Raw genomic sequence first — 20,013 nt, forward strand, 5'->3', positions numbered from 1 at the left:
AAGGTTAGTTTCCCAGTTCTGTCTTCCCAGTGCCATCTGGCAGCCAGGACTCAGGCTGCACAAAAGAGTCAAGAATTAGACAGGATCTGTTTGAGAGGAGACTCATGCGAGGGCTCTTTCCATTCAGCTCAGTACCTGCATTCCCATCATTCCCCAAACCCTCCACACCCACTCCTAAGAGCCCCACCCCGGACAGCCCTCTGAAAGTATCAAGGGGAGTAACCGAGGAGAGGGCAGTCCTCACCTAGGCTGCTTTGGGCATATGACTGACATAGCGTTTGTAACATTAGAAGAGAAGGTTTTTAATGGCATGAAAATGTCTTTAATCACAGGAGCTAAACTGCGTGCAGCTCAGGTTCAAGGTGATGGAGATGCTCTTGTTCTACATCTGCATTTCCATCTCACTTAGATTAATTCATATTTTAATTGCTTCTCTCCCTGATTGAAGTAGCAGAAAGGAGCACTTTCCTTCCTTTGATCTCACATTCTCCCAGGCATGGCCAAGGTCAGGCGCTGGGGACACAGCCTCCTGGGAGGATTTCCAGGAAGGGCGTGGGGAGGCAGGCGCCCCCTTATGGGCAACGGTGCTCTTCGGAGGGAGGAAAGGCTAGTGAGGACGCAGGGAAGGCACAGCTGGTCTTGCCGGCCGTAGCCGGAGCACAGTGGCTTTGAAACTGGTCAAAATAAACAGTCGCTCAACTCGTTGTCCCAAGTCCTGTGTTTGGATTCCTGCTTCAGCCATGACGTTAGTAAGAATGTAGCCCATTCTGTCCTACAACTGATGGGGTCCCTAAGTCTTCAGGCCCTGACTTGTCACTTTGCTCTTTAGTAGGAAAATCACAGCGGTCCTCTTGGCAAAAACCTCTGGGATTCTGAAGGTGCTTCTTGTCTGTGTCTTGTGGCCTCCTCTTGTCCCAATTTCCTGTCCCTTTGTAGGTCTCACACCAGTGGGTATTTTCTTCTCTCTACCCAGAGGCAGCAAATAAGCAATGCATACTCGATTCCGTAACAGATAAATCCAAGGGTGTTCATGTGAAACAGAAGATTCACTGAAGGTCGGTGTCACAGCAAACCCTCTAGAAATGAGCATTAGACAATATGTTTCCTGAAAGTTCCCAGGCCATTCTCCCCAGCAGGGATGCTCTCCTGGTTTGACAACTGCATGCCTGTTTCTGCAACTGTTTCTTATCCTCTTGACTCAGGTCCATGTATTAGTCTCTTAGGGCTGCAGTAACAAAGTACCACAAACTTGGTGGCTTAAACAATAGAAATCGATTGTCTGTAGAAGTCTGAGATCAAGCTGTTGGCAAGGCCATGCTCCCTCTGAAATCCTTTCTTGCCTTTTGGTCATGGCCATCAATCCTTGGTTTTCCTTGGCTTGCAGCTGTATCAGTCCAATCTCTGCCTCTGTCATCACAAGGTGTTCTGCTAGGTGGCTCCTCTGGCTCACGTAGCCGTCTTCCTCTGTGTGTGTCTGTGCGCCCCAGTTTCCCTTGTCCTCTAAGGACACCGGTCATTGGAGTAGGGCCACCCTAATCCAACCTGACTTCATCTGGCCCTGATTACATCTGCAAAGACCCTATTTCCAAATAAGGGCACATTCATAAGTATTGGGGATTAGTACCTAAACACATCTTTTTGGGGACACAACATTTCCTCATTTCTGGGAACTTCAAATTCCTCCTTCCTTATTAGGCTGAGAAGTTCAGTTTTCTATGTTTGTGCTCTACCCCATTGGAGCATGTGGAGTATGGGATGGGGGGTGGGTAAGAGAAAAGAGGATGGGGGCAGAAAACAGGAGGTATCCTCCCTCGATATCCAAAGAAGGCATCAAGGTATTTTCCCAAACAAAATCACATCTCTCCCTAATATGGATTCTCTGTAATATGGATTCTGCCTCTAGTCTTTTAAAATAAGTTTGTTTTTTTTTGTTAAATTTCCCCACATCAGTAGTCATTACTCCTCCACATAGGAGATGGTTTTTTTTTTTTTTTTTTTTTAAACTCTTGTATTTCTCACCACAACCCTGAAAATCAGATATTATTATGTTCTTTTCAAAGATTTTGGACTGAGGCTAAACATCGTGCAGCTGGTAGGTGACAAAGCCAAGGATGGAAGTCACAGCTACTTAATCCCAAAGTCAATCTTTCTAACATGCAGTTGATTCCAGCTCCGTCACTCCTTGGCTGACCGGTCCTCCCCTGACTTCAGCTCAGCCCCTTCTGGTTTTACATCTTGGGTACTGCAGGAACTGCCCGCCTTAGTTTCCTGTGCTGCTGTAACTAATCACCATCAAATGGGTTACTTAAGGCAACGCATATTCATTTTCATGCAGTTCTGGAGGCCAAATTCTGAAATCAGTTTCACTATGTCAGAATCAAGGTCTCAGCAGGGCCGTGCTCCCACTGGAGGCTCTAGAGGAGGATCCATTCCGTGTCTCCCCCAGCTTCTAGCTGCCAGAATTCCTTGGCTTGTGGCCTCATCACTCCAGTCTCTGCCTCTCTGGTCACTTTGTCTTCTTCTGTGTGTGTGTGTGTGTAAAATCTCTCTCTGCTTCCCTCTTATAAGGATACATATGATTGCATTTAGGGCCCACCCAGATAAACCAAGATAATCTCTCCATTTCAAGCTCCTTGGCATACTCACATCTGCAAAGATTCTTCTGCCTTGTAAGAAAACACTTGTGGGTTCTGAAGATTAGGACGTGGACCTATCTTTGGGGGCCATGGTTTAGTCTAGCACCCTGCCCTTTATTGCTGTCTTCTGACTGCCCTTCCTTTGGCTTGTGTCTTGCAGGCTCTGGGTTTCTTGCCCTCCTGGCTCCTTCCATGAGTAGGGGCAGATGGGGAGGGGAAAAGGAGAAGTTCCCACGTGTGGCCTGCTAAGAAGACCGCCACACTAGACCACTCCTAAGAGGCACCGGGGAGCTCTCTCTGTCTTGGTTTTATAAAATGGTTGTAATAATGCTTGTTTGCAAGGGAGCTGGAGATCCTCCACTGCAGATGAACGCAGAGGCTGTTTTGGATGGCAGATAGCTGCTTTGAGCCTCTGAGATCTCATAAAATGGAGGTCTTGCAGAGCCAAGATGAGGAAGTTATTGTCCTATTGGGGAAAAGAATTATTCAGAGTGAGAAGGAGGAGGGAGGAAGCCTGTTCATTGACCAATGACAAGACTGAATATCATGGCTGCTACTGCCAGGCGGGGGGCGGGGGGAGTCGGTGCCTTCCATTTGCAACCTTATATATGATAGTCATCATGGGAGCTTGGCCACAAGTGCCTGGGTTAAGAAATCCCCAAACATTCATCAAGCTTTTCCGCGGCAATACCTGATATGGAAACCTTTCTGTTACTTTCGGTTTTAAGCATTTCTATCCTAAGCTGATTTCATCCCTATTGGTCTCAAAGCATAAAGCTTTTTTGCCTTACACATTTTAGGATAGGTGGTACCCCGAGGCCAACAGCCAAAGGTCAAGATCAGCTCTCTAATTATGAGGCTCTGGATGCAAGAATGCATTTGGGGAGTCTTGCTTTGGGATGATGGCTGCTTTACATGTGTGTATTTTAGTCAAACGAAATAAGCTGGATTTGATTGGCTTCAGCTAAGACAGAAAAAAAAAAAAGAAAGAAAGAAAGCCTGTGTGGCAGAGGCAGGAGGGCGCCAGTTCTTCTGAGTCCTTGGGAAACATTCACTTTGAATGGATGAGCATATAATTTTTGATCTGTGCTGTGATGCTTTTCAAAGTGAAGGGGACATTCCTAATAATTAAGTTGGAATCCCAGGCATAAGCCTGGACTGTCTCAATTTACTGTCTAACCATGAGTAACTTGCACTCCTACTTGGCTGGCCGTGGGCAAAACAGTAAAGTAGATTTGCTTCCATTAGTCTCTTTCCTTTTGCTTCTGTTCCCCTCTGTCTCATACTCTGAAAGCCATCATTCCGGAACTTGATGGGAACCTTTTCCCACATCTGATGTTATAATCGAGGATGCTAAGAACTCAGAAGATGGTGACTTTGGGTCACACAGTAACGTAGAGATGGGCTCAGAGCTTGTCTCCTCTCTCCAGAAGAGAGGGCGGATGTTTTCATAGCCGGGACTAGCCAGGGTCCAATACCTCTTACCCCTCTGAGCCCAGCTCAGTTCAGAAATGCCTCTTCTCTCCTCTGCCTTCCAATGCTTTGGTGCTCGGTGAGATGCCTGATGGACATCTGATGAATTAGCAAATACTAGTATACCGTCGCCTTTTGGGGGATGATTCACATTGCTATAAAAGGCTTCTGTAGAGAGTGTCTCTATGCAAAGGAGTGGATCTGGAATATTGGTGTCTCACCTACTGGTAGCAGATTTAGCAAGGAAAATTCTAGATATAGGAAAAGTGAGGGGGTGGGGCACACACGTGGGTAATTTCTATTATTCCTGTGCAGAAGGTGAGACCAAAAGAGAACTTAAGAGTGTATCTGTGGTGGAGGGAAGGGCGAAAGAGAAGGGCACAGGAGTGAAAAGAAAGGAAGGGAAGGGAGGAGAAGAAAATAAGAGAAGGGGAGGAGAAGAGAGGGAGGGGGAGGGAGGGGGCAGGAAAGGCAGGATGTTGCATTCTCCAGTAGCCCTGTTGAGTATAGTTCATGGTGAGGTTGATATGCTCTGGAGAAAAAGGATGTGTTTGAAACGGAGTAGAATCCCAGCTCTGTGTTTGTTGTCAGCTCTGGAAGCTACCTGGGAGCCTGTGAAGCTAATTCCCTTGTCAAGAGGGGCCTGAGTTACATAGTTAATGACTTGCCATGTCCCCAGGTGAGGTCTCCGGACCCCCAGCTCAGAGCTCTTCCTACTCTGCTTCACCATCTCTTTTTTCAGAACAAGAGTGTAGGAAAGGAGCAAACAAAGCAGACACTTCCTGTACCAGTAGGAGTTACCATCATGCACCTCAAGTCCCCGCATCAGAAAACAAAGCCAAAGCAATCAAACGCCAAACCAGAACCCAAGAGAACCAAAAATAACAAGGTTACCCTTGCACCCTTCCTGTATGTTCCAGACTCACGACAAAACAAGCTTACCTCTGACTTTCACATTTCAGATGTCTAAGGGTATGACATGTTTGCAAATATGAAAATCATGTCCAAAAACGCTTTTCCATCATGAATAGACTAACTGTAAAATTAGTAATTTTGTGGGGTTTTACTTTAAAGAACTGTTATGTTTCTTATTTGATAAACCAGATGTTCTTTGCAAATTCACTTCTTAATTCTTGTCTCTGATTCCACATCCACATAGAAGATATATTCCTGGTGATTTTTCTCTAAAACTGTCCCAAAGATAAAAGACCAGAAGGTCAAAAATCCTGAATCATTGTCCATCACTTGTTTCTTTGCAGGTAATTTAGGTAATTTGTCATTCAGCCCTACTGATCTTTTTTCTTTTTTTTTTACCATTTCCCAGATTCAGCCTTACTCTCCTGCTTCCCCTGCCCTCTCTCTGCTCCTCGTCTTTTTATAATCCTCCCATTTCTTACTGAGTAATAACCTTCCTTCTAGTCTCCCTTGTGATGACTCCTGTCTTCCCTGCAATTTGCTGCCAAAATAACATTCCTGCGGCATTATTCTCATTCTGTCATCACTTCCACTCTCAAAAATTATTTCCTGAGACTCCCCTTGTGGCTCAGTGGTTAGGAATCCTCCTGCCAATGCAGGGGACACGGGTTCAACCTCTGGTCCGGGAAGATCCCACATGCCACGGAGCAACTAAGCCCATGCGCCACAACTACTGAAGCCCGCACACCTAGAGCCCGTGCTCCGCAACAAGAGAAGCCACCCCAATGAAAAGCCCGTGCACCACAATGAAGACCCAACGCAGCCAAAAATAAATAATAAATAAATAAACAAATAAATTGATAAAAAAAAAAATTATTGCCTGAAGGAAGCAGTCCAAATTAATCACCATGGTATAGCAGGCCTTCACGATCCAGCCTTACCTTGAGTTCTGAAAGGTTGGCTACTGTCCCACAAAGAACAACTTCACAAATGGTGTGAAGGCCCTGAAAAGTATCTTCAGCCTATCTCTCTCCTTGGTGTGTCCTTTGGCCGCCTATGTTCCTGATTCCTCTTTTCTTTTTCCTCGTCATTTTCTCCTTTACCAGGGTTACTCAGGGTGTGGTCCAGGGTTTAGAAGCATCTGCATCCCCTGGGAGCTGTTTAGAAATGCAATACATGGGCACTGTTCCTGACACACAAAATCAGAGTCACCAGGCCCAGGAACCTGTACTTTAAGAAGCTTCCCAGGTAATTCTTTTGCACACTAATGTTTGAAATATAATGCACTGTTCTAGATCATAACGTCTCCCAACATTGTTTGGCAGTTATTGGCTCTCCCAAAGTTAAATTATTATTGAATTAGTTAGTTATTTTGTGGCAGAGCTGGGTCTAGAACCCAGTGTTCCTAATTGCCCTTACTTTGCTTCATCACCTTGACTATCTCATTGCCCTGTAAATACTGAGTTGGGAGAAGTGGAGCATGTAGTCTGTTTCTCACTTGAATCCTCAGACATGGCCACTATCCTACCAGCCACATAGCCCAGTGTAGCCCTGCCCCGTGGTCACTGACCTGGGTTGCCCCACTATCCTCTGTTCCACCGCATTGTTCACCACCCATGGGACTGTGACACCTTACTGCTGTTAAAAGACACACTGTGTGCCTTTGAGATCCAAATGCGGAGACACCTAAGTATGGAAATGGCTGGGACACTGGCACATTCAGAGGACCACCTGGGCCTTTGTGCATTGACACGTCTACACATGGACATGTCCACACCACATGCTCCTTCTATACCCTCTGATTTCTACTCACTTCCAGCTTCACATGCTCTGCTCTGGATGCACTTTTTTTTTTTTTCCCTAGCTTATGTATTTATTTATTTATTTTTATATTTATTTTTGGCTCTGTTGGGTCTTCGTTTCTTTTTTTTTTTTTAGAAGATTTTTTTTTTTTAATTTTATTTATTTATTTATTTATGGCTGTGTTGGGTCTTCGTTTCTGTGCGAGGGTTTTCTCTAGTTGTGGCAAGTGGGGGCCACTCTTCATCGCAGTGTGCGGGCCTCTCACTATCGCGGCCTCTCTTGTTGTGGAGCACAGGCTCCAGATGCGCAGGCTCAGTAATTGTGGCTCACGGGCCCAGCTGCTCTGCGGCATGTGGGATCTTCCCAGACCAGGGCTCGAACCCATGTCCCCTGCATTGGCAGGCAGATTCTTAACCACTGCACCACCAGGGAAGCCCCGGGTCTTCGTTTCTTGTGCGAGGGCTTTCTCTAGTCGTGGCAAGCGGGGGCCACTCTTCATCGCAACTATCGCGGCCTCTCTTGTTGCAGAGTACAAGCTCCAGACGTGCAGGCTCAGTAGTTGTGGCTCACGGGCCTAGTTGCTCCGCGGCATGTGGGATCTTCCCAGACCAGGGCTCGAACCCGTGTCCCCTGCGTTAGCAGGCAGATTCTCAACCACTGCGCCACCAGGAAAGCCCCTGGATGCACTTTTGATTCCTATTTGGTACCAGGTTCTTGCCCTCAGATTTATGTCATAATTCCTGGTTCGACTTATTTTGATTTCTGTAACACATTCTTAGTGGAGGTCAATCAAAGTTGATTCTTTAGGGTTTCCTGCATTAGCCAGTGACTTCCTAGGACTCCATTTGTCCTGGTCCCAACCCTTATCCTCAACAAGTCCTAGTACATGGACAAGTTAATGACTGGCCTCAGGGTCACCAACAAGATACAAGAAGACTTCCACCTGCAGAGGATAACCATCACCAAGGCAACCATCACCATGTTTCCCGCTCACTTTCTCTCATACCCCTATTTTGATGCCATTGGGTCCTCCAGTTCATTGACATTGCCACATTTCTGCCCCACCTTTTGTGTGTTCACTTCCTACCTGGTCCAGCTTGGATTCCACACTCCATCCTTATCATCCCTCCCTTGCACTCATCCTTATACCCCACTCCTCCCTCCCACCATCCTAACTTCCTCCAACTCAAATTTCAACCTCTCCCCTCTGCCCAGCGCTGAACACGGCCACGGAAGATCACCCTACAGAGCTGACAGCTCTCCCTTTAAGTTCATGACTACAATCCTCAGGTGGAACCTCAGCGCTGCCCAGGTGTCCCATTACATCTCCAGAGTGGATTCTCCCACATCCTCCAGCCTCTCACTCCCTCCTCCTCAGGCTTGTCTGACGTCATAGTTCACTGAGAAAATAAAAGCAGTGGGAGAGTGACCCGAATTTGCCGCCTTGTTATCTACTCGCCTGGCTGCAGTTTACACACATTCTCTGCCTTCCCTCCTTACAGAGTGGATGACATGGTCTGGCTCTGATGTAAGGCTAATGTCACCACTCAAACACATGCCCTTCCTACGATTACCATGTTCTCTTCAGCACTGGTTTTCTCCCTCTTTCCAGAGCCATTTCCATCAGCTTAGGAAGGTATTGCCAAAGCTCACTTCCTTTTAAAAAATGCCCTCCCTGGGGCCTGCCTTCTCCTTCAGCTACTGCCCCAGGTTTCTGCTCCCTTTTAGAGCCCAACTCCTCTTCCTTAATCTCATGGTCTCTCTTCAACTCACAATGATCAGGTATTTGTCTTCGCCACCCATGGAAACACTCTTGCCAAAGTCAGCAGCCATCTTCCTTCTGCCAGATCCGACGGTCACTTCTCTTTGCTCATTTGACTCAGGATTCAGCAGCATATGGCACAATTACTCACCCCTTCTGTCTGGAATGACTGTCTTCACGGGAATTCCAGGTTACCGCGCTCTCCTGGTTCTCCTCCAACCTCAGCGTGGCTCCTGGGTTCTTTCAGTTTCAGCTTTGCAACCACACTCCCCCGAGAACCCAAAGACTTTGCTTTCCTGGAAGCTGCCCGGGGGGTCATGGGAATAACGCTGCCATGTTGTCAGTTGGCATCACTTATACTTTTCACTGAGGTATAATTGACAGAGAACATTGTATTAGGTTCAGGTGTACAACTAATGATTCGATATTTGTAAATATTGTGAAATAATCAGCACAATAATCTAGTTAACACCCATCACCATACATGGTTACACATTTTTTTTCTTGTGATGAGGACTTTTAAGATCTTTTAAGATTTATTCTGTTAACAACTTTCAAATATAAAATACAGTATTATTAACTATAGTCACCATGCTGTACAGTACGCCCCCATGATTTACTTATTTTATAATTGGAATTTTGTACCTTTTGACCTCCTTCATCCATTTGGCCCACCTGCCAGCTCTCACCTCTGACAACCACCAATCTGTTGCCACTCATGACTAATTCTGTATCTATGAGGTTTTTTTTTTTTTCTTTTAGATTCCACATGTAAGTGAGATCATATGGTATTTGTCTTTCTCTGTCTGACTCATTTCACTTAGCTTAATGCCCTCAAAGTTCATACACGCAAATGGCAAGGACGGGATGGTATGGAGGGGCTGGTGGTTAAAACACAGTCCCTAAAGCCAGACTGCCTTTGCTCTGCTTCTTCCCTCAAGATATTAGCATCTTTCTGCAGATCTTTGCATGGCTCTCAGATCTTGTGGCTCAGTCCTCCAGCTGATTATGGCCTCTGCTCAAAGGTGACTTTCTCAGACCTTTCCTGATCACCCTAAAGAGATCACCTGCAGAGCTCCACACCTCTCTCTCTATCTCATTACCCTGCTTTCTTGTCTTTGCTAACTTACAGTGTGTAGCTGGTCTCCCCCATCCCCTAGAATGAAAGCTACCTGAGGCCCGGGACATTGGTTTGTTCACGGCTGTACCTCTAGCATCCACAATGGTCCTGGCTCCTGGCACTTGATCAGTGAATGAGGGAATGAGTGAGTGAATGAATGTCTGGTGGGTTGGCTGTGGTGGCATTCAGAGGTGGGCATGTATATGGTCCCAGCTGCCTTCATGTTGAGGGACACAGAATTCAGAATGCCTTCCCTGTGTCTTTCTTCTTCTTCTGCCTCCCCAAGGTCTGGCACAAGGTAACAAACAGGAGCTCCATCAATATTAATTGTATAAATAAACAAATGCATGGATTTCAGAGAGTCCATTGCTCATGACTCTCTATTGCTTTTAGAAATAGTGACAAGATTCGACAAGCCCTGTATCCACATGGATGTTCTAATCAATAAAAATGTCTTCACAGGGAAAACAAGGCAAGGTACTTGATGGCCCCGTACACTGAGGATGCGGGACTGTAGTTTTAAAGATAGTCTTTTCTGCCGTGAGCCTCCCCCTCAGCTCACCCCACAGGAGCATGTCCGGCTTAAGATACATTTGCACATCCTGCCTTAATTTGCTTAGCGACAGATGCTGTTATCAGAGGAAATCTAAATCGCCTCTTCCTGTGCTAATGAAGCACTTCACCAAGTGCGTGGGGATTTGAGAACAAGATAGATTTATTAATGAGCGTCTAATTAAAGGGACAGTGACAGAGCTCTTTGACGGGGTGTTGGCAGTGGGGGGGGATGTTTCTATTTCTTGTAAAGACTGACACTTTTTTATGACAAAATGAAAATGTTTTACATTGGTGTAAAATTCTAAATGTCACAATTTCGAAATGGAATGTAGAGTTAAGTTTAATTAAATGCAATCGAATGTGACACCCTTGTCCTGGATGAAGTTGAGTGAGGTCTGCAGATCTGCTGTCACAGCTCTCCCCCTATCTCGCCAACAACCGGCCCTTCTGCTATTTTTTTTTTTTTTTTCATCTAACACTACCCTGAAAACCCAACTCTGAAAAAAATGACTTTCTTTGCTACTAAAGAGGATGCTCCAGGAGGTCCTTGGCTGCATGATGGACACTCAGCACGTGTTAATGACACCCTACCCCGACTCTCGACCCTCGGTGCACAGCACATGCCACACAGCAGGGAGCACAGTGAAGAGGGATTCCATAATTGATCCTCCATTTCCCCCATTCTACTCCTTAGTGTGGGAATGCAATGTGGGCTGGAAGTTGCTGTGTTTCATCTTTGAAAGACATAAAGGCTTGTCGGCCATGTTCAGAAATGGGACTCAATGGCTTGGCTTGCAAATCCAAGCCAATCTAACCATCATCGCACATCCACGAAGGAAAGCTTGCTTTTGCTGGATGAAGAACTATCCACTGGGCCGTAGGCAGGAATAGGGGAGCTTTGGTGCGGGAGAAGGGAAGAGGGAGAAGGGGAGAGGTGTTCTGGAAATGGGTTGGGTACAGCAGCAGAATCAGAACAGAGCTCAGTATAGGTTCTACTACTGTGAGCTCTCTTGACATCACAGCTTGATTTTCTAGCAGCTCTGGGAGACTCTACACCTGCTCTTGCCAGCCAACATCCCTGGGGAGCCCACCATGGTGACCATCATAGGCCCATGATGACACAGTGGAAGGAGGGCTGCCTTTTGATCCATCTGAGAGGGAAACTGAAGCCGCAGAGGCTTGACTCCATCGAGGTCACTACAGTGATGTAAAGAAGGAGCCTAGCAAAAAGGTCTGTTAGCCTGGGGCCGTGGGCTACAGTAGAGAAACAACCAAATGTGGCTGGAAAAAGACCATTTCTTCAATGAAAGAAATCCATTTCTTTTAAAAAGAGATTCCCTAAATTATCATTAGTATCCCATTACCTTCAATTGAGAGTAAAAAGGGTTTGCATTTTCTTTGTACTCCAGCCATGTGAAAGACAAGGAGGCTGGGAGAAAGGAGAAGCTATTCCTTTACTTTTGTTAACCAAAGATACTGTTTAAAGTGATTGGTTCACTTGCAGAGACTCTGGAGTTAAATGTCCCTAGAATCGTTTCCTTATTCTTGAAGACTCACTCAAGGATTTCCCAGACGATATTGTGACTTGGAGTACAATTTTTGTAACAGACCCAGAGAACGGAAGAGACGTTTTCCAGCCATACGCATGAAAATAACTTTATCCATTTACATAAAGAATAGTGATCATTCTATGAGAGTTCCTCAATTGGTCCACTAGGTCTTGTTTGATAAAATAGAGGTGATCCTTCATGCTGCACCCGATGGAGGTTTCAAATTGGTCTCCCCTTGGTAAGGAATCATGGCTCCCTCTTGGGGTGCTATGCTGGGAAAGTGACACAGCCTAGGGATGCCGTATTTCTGCTGGGCTTGCAAGTAGTGAATACAACTTCAGCACTCTGGCTTTGAAGAGGAGGGAGAAAGATCCGGCCAAATCTGGGGGACCAACAGTCCACATAAATGTTTGAAGAGCTGGGATCAGCTCAGGCTTGCAGCAAACAGTGTTCATAGTGATATCAGTTCCGCTGTAGGCCCTTGAGACAGAGTCCTTCTGACCTTGCATGTACTTGGGGTGGTGTCAGGCAAGAGGTGGTTTCTGGTTCGGGCCAGTACACACAGCTGGGCATACAGAGAGTAGGCTCAGCCCTCCTGGGGAGAAGGCCTGGTAAGAGGTGTGATGTCTGGATCCAAGCAGAGCATTGAAGTTCAGGTCTGGGTTCATCCCAGTGGGGAACTGCTACGAACCCTACCAGAAAGATGGACCCAGACTGGGCACCTGCTTCTCCATGGACTAGGGTCTGGGACCCAAGCCTGGGTGGGTGAGAGCATCTGGCCTGCAGGTTCCAGAGTAGGGTCAGGGGAGAGTTCACAGGTAGTGTCTGAAGGTGAACCTGGAGTTGAGATGCAACCGAACTAAATCAACTGAAGTGCTGGTTAGAGAAGAAAAAACAGTACATGGAAGGCCATGGTAACACCATGACAGGTACCGCGAGGGGGCATGAAAGCCCTGTTTGATGGGTAAGCGGTAGGACTTAAAAATAGTCCCCGAGATGCCTGGACTTAGACATAATGATTATTACACCTCTCATGCGTTAAGTACCTACTATGTGCACCTTTTAAGAACCATTACTGATGCTTATAACAACTGCTCCAGAAAATTATCATCCCAATCTCTCATACTGAGAAACCGAGACCAAGAAATACCTAGTAACTTGCCCAACTTCTTAGAGCTAAGAATACTGTAGCTGGAATTGAACCAAATGCATCGGATTCCAAAGGTTGCTGTTCTTTGTCATACTTTCTCTCCATCATATAAAATTCTGTAGCTTTGCCCACAGTGGAGTGACACTCTGGTTGTGAGAAAATGGAGTAATCATCCAGGGAAGAAATTGGGCTGTAAGAATGCAGTGAGCACATGAAAGGCCTCCTGCAGCTGGGGGTCCACCATCTGCCTCCACATTCCACCCGCCTGCTCTCAGCCAGGGTCCTGTTGGCTCAAAGATGATGTATGCCAAGGTAGTGGTTTTCAAGTCTTTGGTATGAGTTTGGGTGGGGCTGGAGCCACCAGGCATGTGATTTTCACCCCTCTAAGTTGAGAGGGAGGTGCTCCTTGGGTCTTGATATGCCATCACATCGTGGATTCAAGGGGGCTGAGTACCACTGCAGGGTGACATGCCAAGTGATGAGAAATTCATGCCTTGGAGGAAAATTTCCTGCCATACTTGGCAACAGAGTCTGTGCTGTCCTTTGAGTCAGGCCCTTTGCTCGAGGGTGATGAAGTGTGAAGCTGACAGTACAGGTAAGGTTTCTTCCCACAGATTCCTAAACTTCAGTGGGGCCAGCGCAGCGCCCTATCGTCCGAAGAGATGGAATCTATCAAGCGTTCGTTTGAGAACAACTGGCAACGGCGCTGCTATTTGTGCAGAAGAGGTTGGGGATGCAACCAGAGGTGCTTTGGGGGATTTTGAGGTGGTATTGGATGGCTTCTCCAGAAACCGCAGATGTCAGGCAATCCTCTATGCTGACATCCCACCCATGGCCGAGCGCGGAGGTATAACATCTCCCTGCTGCAAAAGCTGCAGGTTTTTTTTTTTACTAAGCTGCTGATTATAGTTAAGAAACATAAATCTCTCACCATTTACGGGAGGTCCTGGTGTGCAGAGCCAGATCTTAGAATCAAAATCTGCCAGGACTGGAGCCTTTAACTCCTAATTTAGCAAAAGTGAAGCCAGAGAGAGAAAATGACTTTCCTAGGAGGACACAGCACTGAGTGGAGGACTTGCACTGGAATTCAATCTCTTTAACTCCCTGAATATCAGTGATTTTTCTTTTTTTCTGCAGAAGCGAGAGGGTCTCCTATATCACACTGCATCCCATCAAGAACCCTATACATTCACCAAGTGAGGAAGGGGGACACAGGGGTGTGGAGTCCCCGCATATGCGTGCCCATAGTCTGTCATGTATCCAGGATCCTAGATTTCACTTTCTTTGCTTCCAGATGGAACAATTGCCTCTCCGCTTAGGCATCCCAAGAAGGAGATTTTCTGGTCTTACTTTTTAAATGTAAGCTATGCATAGGGTCCTCTGAAATGTCAGGCCACAGTCAAGGTTCCAGTGCCTGAAAAGGGGACTCGTATGGATGGAGTCTGCCTGCTCTAGACCAGGGTTCGCTTTCTGCACAGATGCCTTCCTTGTCATTGGAGGATGCGCTGGGGGGATAATAAGAAACAGAGAGGGCTATCCCTCCTTCCCAGCTGCCCTCTCTTGTCATGCTCTCCTCCTGGATCAGATAAGTACAAGGACATAAAAACAAAAACAAAACACAAAAAACAAATTCAAACAGAAATCCAAAGGAAGGCGGACTAATACCCCCACCACCACCCGCCCCAGCACACATGACACTACTTACATCACAGATCGAAAGACAGAAAATTCTAAAAAGTGGAAAGGGTAAACGTGTCTTTGTAGATGCCTTTCCCCAACGCTGGCATGTAGAAGGGGCGTCCCCTAATAACTAGTTTTACAACTCTTTTGGGGACTTCCCTGGCGGTCCAGTGGTTAAAACTTCACCTTCCAATGCAGGGGGTGCGGGTTCGATCCCTGGTCGGGGAGCTAAGATCCCACATGCCTCGCGGCCAAAAAACCGAAACATAAAGCGGAAGCAATATTGTAACAAATTCAGTAAAGACTTTAAAAAATGGTCCACATCAAAAACATCTTTAAAACTCTTTTGTCATAAAGGTGGAAGAGAAGACTTCAGCCAGGATCCCCAATCTCACCTCACTGGACAGCTGCCCCCCGCCACCCCCCCCACCTGGGTTATTCTTTTATAAAGCCAGATAGGCTGGAGTTTTAGTGGTTTGGGTTGGAGGGCAATTGTGATGGCAGTGGAAGTGTTAATCTCATCCAAAAACACCTTCACAGAAACATCCAGAATATCTGGGTCCATGGCCCAGCCCACATATCTGGGTCCATGGCCCAGCCACACTGACACAAAAAATTAATAAAAACAACATTCTTCAAATAAGCTTAAATTTTATGTGAAGAGGGAAACGTCAAGGGGCTCTGCAGCATTTGGAGGAGACAGGAGTGAAGGTGAGTGTGGCGAGGATAGAAAGAGCTGGGGAGGCAAATAGCCAGTACAGAATATCGAGAAGGCAATGGATCCGGGAGCTCGTTTCCCAGTGTTTCCTGAATCAAGAACATTTGGCATTGTGACTAAGAGATGCTCACCATTGCTCCAACTTACCAAGCACCCTAACCCTGGGTTATAGACATGGATGCACGAGGGTGTATAGTTGCCTGGAATTTTCCTTACTGGCCCACTCCAGTCTCAGGAACCTTTAAACGTTCTTTATGAGTCATATAATAAATACAGTAACTCCCCTACATATGAACCATCAAGTTGCAAACTTTCAAAGACGTGAACATGCCCCTGTATGCCAGCTGTTGTACTGTACGACTGTACTTTTCAAGGTACTGTACTGGAAGATTAAAAATGTTTTCTTTATTTTTTGTGTTTGTTTTTTATGTATTATTTGTGTGAAAAGTATTATAGATCTATTACAGTACAGTACTATATAGCCGATTATGTTAGTTGGGTACCTAGGGTAACTTTGTTGGCCTTATGAACAAACTGGACTTATGAACGCTCTCTTGGAATGGAACTCGTTCGTATGTAGAGGACTCACTGTAGTGAGAAACAGCATTCGTGGCTCAGAGCTCCCATATCTGCCAATACTTTGTGAAAAATCGTTAACACTTATCAGAGCGTGTTCTAATTTTCTGTTTGCCTAGCTTGTAACACACATTAGTGGGTTTATTCCTCAAGGCAAAAACCTCACGTTATTTATGTGATGGAATTAGCATGCCCCCTAAAGAAGAAGAGAGGGACCAAAAGACAGGTGATAATCCCCCCAAACCCCCAGACTTAGTTGCTTTGTGAAAACTAGATCATTCCCCACTTCCCCGAGTCCAGCCCTGACAGCATCCCACACTTTTCTCCCCCTCCTCAGCCCAACTCCCACCAGCTACAATAGTACATATTGTGTAGATTAATATTGAATTTCTTACCTTTTCGTGGATCGCTTTCTTTTTCTAGCCCCGTGGCAACAGAGGAATTCTCCCTTATTTGACGCTATAAAACACAGCAACTCTGTTTCAGCTTGCCAACTGAAGGGACTCTTGCAAATGGGTATATTTCCACAGGCCTACACAATAGGACTAATTGCATGGGTTTGCAGTGTAAGCGGAGGTCGTTTGATTACTAGCTGTTTTGTACCGTGAAAGTGCACATTAATTATTTAAGAGATGGACTTATAATTATTGTAAGCCTTAAGTAATTACCTATAATTTTGGCAAGGGTTAGAAAAACTGATAGTCTAGCAAATTCAGGTTTTAGTCATTAGTAAGATCATAATTACATTTAAATTGCAAAATGAAAATTATGCGATTTATCTCCCCAATAATGCATAAACATTACAGTGATTGTAGGTTTTAATGGACTATAAAAATGAGAGCAGCAATGGGCAGTCAGGGGCAGTTTCAGCCCCTTGCTATTATTTTATATTTTAACTGCTTCTTGCACACCATTGCTCTGTCTACTGCTCCTTGGGTGAGCAGTGGGGCTGCTGTTTATCTTTCAGCATGAAAGCAATGAGGTCTTTGAAGGAGAGGAATAAAGGGAGACTACAGCAGTGGATCATGGGAAACCATAAATACCAGCGGAGTATTTGCACTAGAGCAGAGCAAAGAAAGAACTTCCCCTAGGGACTATCACAGAGTTTCATACTTGAATTTTCATTTGATTAGGGTTGTCATATCTATTTTACAGATGAGGAAACTAAGGCTCAGAGAGGGTATGAGACTTTCTTGCAGTTGTACTGCTGGCCCGGAACCCAGCCTCTGATGCTTTGTAGCTGGCTGTCTCCACTTCGTCATGCTATATTCGGAGTCGAGACCCATTCAGTAGCATGTAAGGCATTATATGGGTTGGTTTTGCCAGGCAAACACAGCCATGCTGTATTTAGGCATGAAATTGTGACACTTTCACAGACGACCGTCAGCCTAAAGTCTTTTCTCCTCTGCGTGGACAGCGTACTTGCAAAATGAAGCTCAAATATCCCTTCCTCTGGAAAGCACTTCCTGGGGCAGAATTCATCACCCCTTGCTTTGTTCCCATATTGACCTGATTAATGTTTCCATTGTGATTCAAATTCATAAACAACAAACTGTAATAAAACACAATATCTCCAACTGGACTGAAACATCCTGGTTCATAGATCTTTGGCAGTCAGTGAAAGCTGAGGAATTGTTTATTAACTGAGTCAATCAATTAATCATTTCTTACCTGTCCACTCTGCTCATTATCTTACATTAGATACAGTGAAGGTTGTAAAGAAAGGTAATAGTTTCTGTCTGCTCCAGGATTTTGCAGTCCACCAAAGAGGAGCAAACAGCAGATGAAGACGAAGTGACAATACAAACATATTTATCATCACTGAACAGACTCCACTGGTGTTAGAAGTGTTTGCTGAGATAAGTTATGAATTTTTCCTCCGTTGGAATGCCAGAGGAGTTGCCCAGACTCCTTTCTGCCTTGCTTAATCAGGTTCAGTTCTACCTAGATGCAAGAAGATAAATATTTCCTGTTGTCATCATCTAATTACAGGATGATGCCTGCAATAAATATTGACTGAGCACCGAATCTGTGCCAGGCTTCATGCTGGGAAATAGGACACCAAAAGAACAAACTTCAGCCAGTACATTATTCGGGAAGACAGACATGGGCAGTACAAGTATAAAGAAAAGAAGGATGTATGCTCTTAACCAATAAGAGCTACGAGAGGGGGGAAGGAGGGTACTGAGGAGGAGCAGAAGCGGGTGAAAATGCCCCCAGTGGTGGGGGCAGAGGGAATGCTTAAGGGAGACTTGAGTTTTGAGAAACACCCTGAAAGATAAGAAAGATTTCAATAGTCAGGGCAGAAGGGTTGGAATGGGTGCCATCCCAAAAGTAACAACATGAGTAAAAGCATGGGATACATTTAATTTGGACTATTGATCTTTCAGGCTGCGTGAGTTTGATGATTCTTAGGGTAGCAACTTCCACAGATTGTGGGTTCTTGTTAGTTTCCTGATCCCGGCCCCAAATTCAGCGAGGGGTACTATTTGGATGACCCGCCAGCAACGTCATTCCATAACCTCATAGTGGCTCAGAATGATGGGACACCCCCATGGGTAATGCTGCTCTGCAGAAATGACGTGCTTGCATACTTGTTCTGAGCAAGAATTTAAAAGAGGGGCTGTGTGTCCAGCCACCTTGCCACGGGTAAAGTGTCTATTCCAGGAGTCTAAATCTGAATGCTTAGAACACAGTGTTGTCAGATGGAATTTGCTTGATTGGGAAACTTAACTACTTCCAAAACTCTGCTCCCATGACTTGGAGGAATCGGATGGAGATACAATTCAAGAAAAAGCTAAAAGAATATTTCTTCTCACATCACAGCCTACTGCTGGATCTTACGGGGAAAAGCAAACCAATGATCACACCATCTCTGCCCTTAGGATACTTAACAATTAATGGAGGATGAGAGGCAAGATCCGACACATGCATGTAGAGCTTTATTATAAGAGAGAACATTACTGCCCTAAAGAAGTAGTGAGTGCCATAGAGCAGAAGCGAACATCACCACTTCAGCTGGGAACACGGGCTGCCATTTTCGATTAAGGCTTTGGCATTTAAACTCAGTCTTGAAAGAAAGATAGGCCTCTGTGAGTTAGAGATGAGAGAATGAATTCTTAGAGAGGAAACAGCAACTACTAAGGCAGGCAAATGGTGGGAAAGCACACACCACATGTGTTCATTGGAATTATCGTGGTTGCAAATGACTGAAAAATCAACTTTCCATAGTGTAGGTTAAAATGGGAATTTATAGTAAGGCTCATAAAATTGTGGGATGGGCAGAGGTATAGCTGGTCACAGCGACAAAGGGGACAAGTGGCTTGAAATCACCAGCACTTACTCTCACCGCTGAATCGCTCAGCTTGTCACTTTCACTGTCTTTCTCCTTTTGGTGGGAACCATGGTGCTGGGCTCTCCTATTAGCATACTCCCAGGACTCAAACTCTGGTTCAAGTTCTAAAATCCCATGCAAGTGCCCAGTTCAGGTTGTACCAACTTCCGTGGGCAGAGAAGGGGAATCTTGTGAAAACACAGAATTTGTAAGAATATGAAGGTCACTTCTAAAACCACATATTTGGACTTGGGAAGGAACATTTGGGAGAAGCAGTGGTGGGAGGGATAAAATACGAAGCATATTTCCTAGAAGAAAATAAGAAGCATGTGGGCCAATAAAATAACAGATGCCTTAAAATGCAAAATACAAGTTTTGGAAGATGTGGTTGGAAACGTTGGTCAGAGTCAGATTATGGAACGCGCAGAACGCTGGCCTAGGGGTTAGGATCTTTGTGCTTGAGACAATATTTAGCACTGGTGAGTTTTGAGTAGGTGCTTTCCATCATATTATTTCACCTGGCTTTCCACTAACTATTTAAATCAAACCACTGTGAATTAGATTAAAGGGGACCTATTAGAAATAAAGATTGAGATTTATCCCAAAGATGAGGCAGATAAACTGGGTAGGATAGAAATGATAATAATATAAAGCATTCACTTTGAATGCATTTTACTTACTAGATAATGGCTGGTTTTAACTGTGGGTGCATGTGTGCGTAGGCATAGAAGAAGCTGAGAT

General features: G+C 45.3%; 2 long non-coding RNA genes across 2 annotated transcripts in view; one reads left to right on the plus strand and one right to left on the minus strand.

Moving 5' to 3' along the window:
* Positions 1-20,013, plus strand: part of LOC309612686 — a 232,787-nt gene that overhangs the window by 104,343 nt on the left and 108,431 nt on the right. The window lies entirely within an intron of this gene.
* LOC309612692 lies at positions 1,182-12,512 on the minus strand. Its single transcript, XR_014235346.1, has 2 exons — positions 8,741-12,512; positions 1,182-3,102 (listed from the first exon to the last, which is right to left on the minus strand). It is a non-coding gene; the product is annotated as an uncharacterized lncRNA (long non-coding RNA).

This window comes from Balaenoptera borealis, assembly GCF_965194805.1.
Source record: "Balaenoptera borealis genome assembly, chromosome: 16".
Taxonomy (NCBI): domain Eukaryota; kingdom Metazoa; phylum Chordata; class Mammalia; order Artiodactyla; family Balaenopteridae; genus Balaenoptera; species Balaenoptera borealis.